Source organism: Oryctolagus cuniculus, chromosome 7, assembly GCF_964237555.1.
Source record: "Oryctolagus cuniculus chromosome 7, mOryCun1.1, whole genome shotgun sequence".
NCBI classification, from domain to species: domain Eukaryota; kingdom Metazoa; phylum Chordata; class Mammalia; order Lagomorpha; family Leporidae; genus Oryctolagus; species Oryctolagus cuniculus.
Genome location: NC_091438.1, coordinates 33234784 through 33242831, shown reverse-complemented (window position 1 = coordinate 33242831; position 8048 = coordinate 33234784). Strand labels below are relative to the sequence as shown.

The 8048-nt window shown below is 50.7% G+C and overlaps 1 long non-coding RNA gene across 3 annotated transcripts in view; it reads right to left on the bottom strand.

The window, feature by feature from the left end:
• Positions 1-5136: 5136 nt before the first annotated feature.
• The window catches only part of RXRG (retinoid X receptor gamma), a 50073-nt gene continuing 47161 nt past the window's right edge, over positions 5137-8048 (bottom strand). For all 3 annotated transcript variants that reach the window (XR_001794394.3, XR_001794396.3, XR_011390329.1), the window contains one exon: positions 5137-5593. This is a non-coding gene — a long non-coding RNA (retinoid X receptor gamma). The remainder of the gene's footprint in view (positions 5594-8048) is intronic.

The window sequence follows — 8048 nt, the reverse complement described above, 5'->3', positions numbered from 1 at the left end:
CTAAGGGGTTACAGTGCTGGCCCAGAGTCACTCGGTGATCAGAGGGAATTTTAATCGAGACCATCTGGGCTGACTCCCAGCCCTTGCTCCAGGGCACCTTCCAAAATGAGTTTTCTCCCATGTGACTCCGCAAAGGCAACACCCTTTGCATTTTCATGGTTTTCACAGCTTGTACATGGCTTTCCCATTATCAACACCGTTAGGTAAATCAGGTTTTCCCATTTTCAGCACCATTAGTGCCATTTGACTGATGGAGGCAGCACCTGAAATGAAAGTGCTGATCAAAATTAGAAGCCCCTACTTTTGTACAATACATTGGATGATCCAGGCCAGGCTGAGTAATAGACTGACCTGGTCATTTCCTCAAAAACTGAAAATGAAATTTGAGCTACAAAGTCACTTGTCAACAGAACATACATTAACATTTTTCTCATGTTCTGTGCTAGCCACTATGCAAAGAGGTTTACTCGTGTTAGCTCATAGATTCCTTATCAGAACGCTGTGGTGCACACAGCATAGTTATCCATTTTATGGAGTAGGTCATGCACATACGCTGACACTGGGTGTTGTGTATCTCTTATCTCTTTATCCTTACAAGGTGTGTTATTACCAACCTTTTACAAATAAGAGAAGGATGTGAGAACCAGAGACATTGGACAACTTCCCCCCAAACACAAGGCTCCTGGCTGGAGCAGACGTAGGCAGGTAGGTAGTAGCAGAGAGGCACTAAGCTTTGATGGCACTGCCTTGCTGTAGCCCAGCAGGATCCTGTGTGACCCACTGCAGGATAGCTCTGGCTGGTCTGAGTAGCAGCCCTGCCTGGTGCAGCAGCTGTGGCTGGCCTCCACATGGCAGCCCAGCCTACAGCATCCAAACTTTTCCATATCCTCACTGCCTAGATGCCTTTCTGTGCACTGCCCGAGCTTGCCTTCTATGCACCACCAAACCCTGTCCACTACCTTCTGATAGTAGAAATTGCAAGTTCTGCAATGTTGCCAAGTTAGAACCAGTGCCCACTGGAAATATCCAATACCGTTGCAGGCTGTGTCCACACAATGACCTTTAGATCATCATAATGTCATTATACAAAATGACCATGGCCAGCACTCCTGTCATGTACCTGATGCCTTAACACTTCTGAGATTTCCAAGAAAGGACACAGAAGTGGGTGGGCCTCAAGCTCTGCCCAAAGTCCACCCTCTTTGCATATTCAATTAAGCCTACTCTCAACACCACTCCCTATGCCTTCCAGTAGTATTTTTTTTTTTTTTTTGACAGGCTGAGTGGACAGAGAGAGAGACAGAAAGGTCTTCCTTTGCCATTGGTTCACCCTCCAATGGCCGCCACGGCCGGCGCGCTGCGGCCGGTGCACCACGCTGATCTGAAGGCAGGAGCCAGGTACTTATCCTGGTCTCCCATGCGGGTGCAGGGCCCAAGCACTTGGGCCATCCTCCACTGCACTCCCGGGCCACAGCAGAGAGCTGACCTGGAAGAGGGGCAACCGGGACAGAATCCAGCACCCCGACCGGGACTAGAACCTGGTGTGCCGGCGCCGCTAGGCGGAGGATTAGCCTGTTGAGCCGCTTTATTTACTTTGAAAGTCAGTTACAGAGAGATGGGGGTTGGGGGTCGTCTTCCATCCGCTGGTTCACTCCTCAGATGGCTGTAACAGCTGGAACTTCGCCAATCTGAAGCCAGGAGCCAGGAGCTTCCTCTGGGTCTCCCACATGGGTGCAGGGGCCCAATCTTCTTCTGCTTTCCCAGGCCATAGCAGAGAGCTCAGATCGGAAGTGGAGCAGCTGGGACTCGAACTGGCGCTCATATGGGATGCCAGCACTACAGGCAGAGGCTTTATCCACTACACCACAATGCCAGCCCCTCCTAATAGTATTAAAGAAAGGTCTGAACTTTGTTGGGAGTGGGGTGGAGGTTTCTTTTGTTGGTTGGTTGGTTGGTTGGTTGGTTTATTCTTTCTCTGTCCAGCTCCCCCTCACTCCTTGAATGTGTACTTCTCCTTTACTTTAAATAAATCCTGCTTTCCTGTACACTTTGTGTTTCCTCCTTGAATGCCTTCTTGGCTGGAGACAACAACATGGACAAAGACTAGCCAGGGGTCACCCCACAGCAGAGCCAGGCTACAGTTGTCCAAGTCCAGAACCTATAACTTTTCAGCCCTAATCCAGGGCCCATCCTCAGTGAGAGCCCTGTGGAAAACAGGAATGGATGCATCCAGTGTGTGATCTGGGTGAGGGGTTGAGGGCCTGAGACAGTGTCAGCCAGCAGTGACCCGTCTGTCCTCCCACAGTCCCAGTCCTGCCTGGTGGTGGCGTGGGCGGCCCGAGCAGGGATCTGTCGGGAGATGTGCGCTCTGAAGCTTGTCCTGCCTACTGCAGAGCCACACGTTAAGGCAGGTTGAATTTCACTGCGGCTGGGGCTACACACCCACCCAGTTGGTCACCCTGGGGAGGGAGGGGAGCCAGGAGGTGACCCTGGAGGCTGTGACTGTCAGGGGGCCGCCTGTGTCGACTCCATCTGGGCTTCTGTTCCGTCTCAGTGAGATTCCGTAAAGCACTTCTGGAAGAGCCAGCCTCCTGTGGATGGCACAGGTCCTGCTGGGCCTTGCTCAGCCTGTGCTTTGCTACAGACAAGAGCTACAGGTTGGTGAAGAGGAAATCAAAGCTAGAAATGGGCCTTGGGTTACCACCGTTGGGGCAGGAGGCAGTGAATTTTCCTGGAAGGCTCATTGTGTGGGTTGGATAATGGTTTGGGTGTCTCCCAAGGGCCTGGGCCAATATCTGGTTTGGTTCCCAAGATCTTCCATTAATGGTTAGTGGATTGAGGGTGACTGCTCCATCCACTCACGCTGTCTGGAGGTCTCTAGCTCACGGGGGACAAGCCCTCCGAAGTTGAGCCTAGCTTCCCTCCCTCTGCCTGCCCCTCCGAAGTTGGGCCTCGCTTCCCTCCCTCTGCCTACTGGCTCACCCCATGACTTCTCTACACTCCACCACAGCCAGGCGCCACCCTCATGTGCCAGAACAAGGGGACTGCCTTGGATTGTGAGCCGCCCAGGCTGCGAGTGAAAACACTCCTTGTTCCTTCCCAGGTAGCTCCTCATAGGGATCGGTTACAGGGATGAAGAGCTGACAAACACCCCTTCCTTAAAAGACAGATCAGAGGGTCCTGTGGATTATGCCGGGGAAGGGGAGACGTCAGGGAGCCCCCCACTCACCCCTAGCTGGACTGTTTTTATTACAGTTCAGCAAAAAATGCAAATGAAAAACAAAAATAAAGGAAACAATCGGCATATTAAGATTTTCATTCTGGGGCTGGTGTTTTGGCATAGCGACTGCTCCACTCCTGATCCAGCTCCCTGCTAATACACCTGGGAAAGCAGCCAAAGATGGCCCAAGTACTTGGGCCCCTGCCACCCATGTGGGGGACCTAGAAGAAGCTCCTGGCTCCTGGCTTTGGATCGGCCCAGCTCTGGCCATTGCACCAATTGGGTAGTGAACTGGCGGTGGAAGGCATCTAACTCTGCCTTTCAAATAAATAAATAAATAAATAAATAAATCTTTAAAAAAATATATTATAATTCCATCGCTTCAAGGCAATAACTAACAGACCCTTAAACTTTCCCCAGGAATCAAGCAATTTGTTTCTCCACAGTTGTATGATAACTGATCAAAGGGTTTGAACTGAAATGTTAGCCCTGCGGTTTTCTGAGGGCCACACAACACACATCACTGTGTGCTTAGTGTGTGCCAGGGCCTGGGTCGGGTTCTGGTCAACAGGACTGCCTTGTACAGTTGTTCAGGTTGTGCACTTACACTGTGTGCAAATCATAGTACGGATCCATTGTCCGCCCAGCCCTATCCTTTGCAGATGGCAGGGATCTGAAAACAAAATATCAAATAGTGCTGTCACTTGGACATGGTCCCTTCCTTCAGTGGGCTCACTCTCTGGCAAAAAAAACAGGGCCCAGGATCACTAGGTAAACCTATAGATCCTAGGCTACAAGTTGAAACAGGGTCTCTCTCTCTCTCTCTCTCTCTCTCTAAGATTTTATTGGTTTACTTGAAAGTCAGAGTTACAGAGAGACAGAGGCAGAGAGAGAGAAAGAGGTCTTCCACCCACTGGTTCATTCCCCAGATGGCTGCAAGGCCAGAGCTGCGCCGATCCAAAGCCAGGAGCCAGGAGCTTCCTCTGGGTCTCCCATGTGGGTTCAGGAAACCAAGCACTTGGGCCATTTTCCACTGCTTTCTCAGGCCACAGCAGAGAGCTGGACCGGAAGTGGAGCAGCCAGGACTCGAACCAGTGCCCGTATGGGATGCCAGCACTGTAGGTGGAGGCTTTACCTTCTATGCCACAGCACTGGCCTCTTTCTCTTCCTTTTAAGAACAGGCTATGCAAAATAAACCTGGTGTGCTGTAGTCCTTTGGCCATTGTTGCTGGTTAATAATAGAAAACCCTCTGCACTGTCCCACCTCCCACCAACTGCAAGGGCCTGAGAAGCTTCCTTGTGCAAAGGACACCTTTGGGCCTCATGCTCAATTCCAGAACAAGATCGTCTCTGCTTATTCCTGGAAGAGGAACAAACACGGCAGGGCACACTGACTTGGAAAGTGTCTCTTTCCTGGGATGACTGTGTCAGGAAGCCTGGCTTAGACTCAGGCAGCTAGCTCCAGGCTCATGGTCTCAGGACTCCAGCCACCCCACCAGTGTCCCTCAGTTCTGCCTGGTATGAGCTTGGGTGTCTGTCAAGGGCTCGTGTGTTAAAGGCTTGGTCCCCAGGGTTGCATGATTGGGAGGTGGGATGCACCTTGTGACCCTTAGCATTGAGGTCTAGTAGGATGGTCCTTAGGTCACTGGGGGTGTGCCCTTCCTGCAATCCTGAGTTTGGGCCCGCCCCCACTGCCCCCTTACTGGCTTACCCTGGGACTCTTCTTCTGCATATTCCCTGTCATCGCCATCCGCCACCTGACCTTGAACATGAACCTCCAAAACTGGGCTACATAGGCCCTTTCTCTTCCTAAGTAGCTTGTCTCAGGTAACTCATTGTAGTAACAAAAATCTGGCTAACCCACCCCCTTCCCACATCTGAGATAGCTTCTCTGCAGACAATAACACACCCTGTGCTCCACGCAGTGCCAATATCATATTTATTGTTTCTTTGTTTGCTTTCCATGGCAAGTGAAAAAATAATTTAAACCAATGCTATGTACAGATGCTTGGTGAACTTTTCCAAGAACTTCCATAAAGACCCCCACCCCCAGCCCCTTAAACAGCAAAGAAGGGTTACCTTTAACATCCATACAAAACTCCACCTATAAAATTCTCATGCGTAGAAAGGTTTTCTTTATTATAAGCATCACATTTGGGGAACAGGAAGGGGGTCAGGCCGGGAGGAGGAGTGATACTGGGTGGGCAGGCTGTGACTGGTGGGGCTCAGGTGATCTGCAGGGGAGTCTCCAGCATCTCCATCAGAAAGGTGTCGATGGGGGTGTCCCCGATGAGCTTGAAGAAGAAGAGGTGCTCCAGGCACTTCAAGCCAATGGAGCGCAGGGCTGGGAGGCGCAGCAGCAGCTTGGCAAACCTGCAGGTGGAGCCAAAGAGGCGTTAGCAACCAGGGAGGGCCTGCACGGGGGCACCTGCTGGTGGGAGGGGGTCCCTTGGGTCTTCCCCGCCAACCTGTGACCAAAGAGCCTAGAGGGGGAGAAGAGGGAGATGGAGACCCTCTAACAGGCCAGAGAGCCGCTTTGTGTTCAGGGTGGAAGCTGGATCTCCTGACCTCTGGCAAGTCCTTGAAATCCTGCGGCCATGTCCCTGCCCTGCCCTCCTGCATGGTGGCAGGGAGGAGGGGCCGCACTGCTGAGTCTGGTGTTTCTCACGTTCTCCACAGCCCAGGCATTGGTGCAGCACTTAGGACAGAGTGTGGCATGTCACATGCGCTGTCCCCAGTAGGTGAGCATGTCTGAGCACCTACTGTGTGCAAGAGCTGCATTCCTGCTTTCAGGAGGCCAAACTTTCCCCCCATAGTCCAGTCACTTTAGGTGAGATGACCACAGTACATTTTGATTACCAAATTTTTGTTGCCAATTTGTAACCAAACATCACCCAATTGTTATGGGCAACTTCTTAGCCCATGCTTACCTTTGAGTTCGGAAAAGTGGGAGAGAGAAATCACAGACCCTGGGCCTGCAGGGAAACCACAACCATATGTGTGTGTGTCTACACTGACTCACATATATCATGTGGGCTTCATACACCTGTGTACACACATACCTTTCACCCTGACTCACACACACCACTTGCTCCTCACACATGTGCGTGCACACGCGACCTCACCACTCACATATGTGCACAGCCCAACACACGCTTTTCTATGACTGAGGACATTTGTTGGGAGGGTCACAAAACAGAAAGGCAGCAGCACATGGAAAAGTTTGTCTCACGTCTATGCATCCCTCTCCATTTTAGGCTCCTTGTCCCAGCATTTTAAACTGCATCTATGTGGCCCTCTGCATTTCTCAATCCTTTCCTGCCCACGAAGCTCACTTAAAAAATATTTATTTTCACTCACTTGAAAGACAGAGACAGAGGTGTTCCATCCACTGATTCACTCCCCAGATACCCACAGCAGAGCTGTGGCTGGGCCAGACCAAAGCCAGGAGACCTGAACTCCATCCAGGCCTCCCATGTGGGTGGCAGGGACCCAAGTGCTCGGCCATCACCTGCTGCTTCCCAAGCACATCAGCAGGGAGCTGGGTCAGAAGCAGAGCAGCTGGGTCTTGAACTGGCACTCGGGTATGGGATGCTGGCATCGCAAGCAGCAATGCAACCTGCTGTGCCACCACACCTGCCTCTGAAGTTCATTTTTAATGCCACTAGTGCTCCTAGAAATTAGGTTATGTACTCACAACTTCTGATAAAAGGCACAAGGATATAAATCACATTAGTTCCTATAGCCCTAAGTCAGAGATTTCTGATTTTAGTTCTATTTTTATGACACTATCTCATGGATGTTTTCAAATTGGAATTGCATTGCCCCTTGAAAATGTGAAAATTCCTATGTGCGTGATGTTTTCAGAAAGTGTAGCAGTATAAGACACACACACACACACACACCTACATACAAACACCTGAGAGAGCCGGAGGGAGTTCCAGGCTCCTAGCTTTGGCCTGGCTCAGCCCCAGCTCTACGTAGGTATTTGGGGAGTGAATCAGCGGATGGAAGATCTCTTTCCCTGTCTCTCTGTGTGTTGCTCTGCCTTTCAAGAACATATTATAGATTTTAAAAAGTGGCACCATGTAAAAAAAGAGCAGAAATAGCTTTAATAGGTTAAAGGTCTGTGCCAATGGCAAGACAGCTGGCCAAAAGCTTCTAATGATAATGTACTTGAAGGCTCCTGAATGGACCACGGATCACACCGCCAAGCAAGGACTCAGCTCTGACCTTGCAGAGTTTTATGGAACTGGACAAGGAAGAAGGCATCTCTATGAGGGCAGAGGGAAGCTGAGACGAATTCTGAAGATGCTGTTTTCTTTTACCCTGAAAATGTCAATGTTTTACAATCTGTATACCACTGCATGTGCCATCATGCTAGGAAGATCAGGGATTACAGACATGAATGCAATGGTGGAAATTAATACTCTCAGCCGTGGGGTGGGCACTCAAATCCCACACTGTAGTGTCTAGGTTGGAGTCCCCGCTCCACTCTCAATCCCAGCTTCCTGTTAATGTGTTCCCAATGGCTCAAGTAGTTAGGTTCCTGCCGCCGTGGGAGAGACCTGAATGACGTTCCTGATCCCCAGCTTCAGACCTCATTATCCCTGTACCTCCTCAGCCACTGTGCGCATTGGGAAGTGGACCACACAGAGTAGATGCCTCTCACTTTCTCTCTCTGTCTCCCAAATCAAATAAATAAATGCTCACAGCCGTGAAAGCCAAGGGGGTTTGCCTGCGGGGGAGCCTGCCGTGTGCAGGAAAGACTGCGTGTGTGAAAATCACAGCCTCTTGCCCTTCATCTCCACTTCTGATCACACAGGAC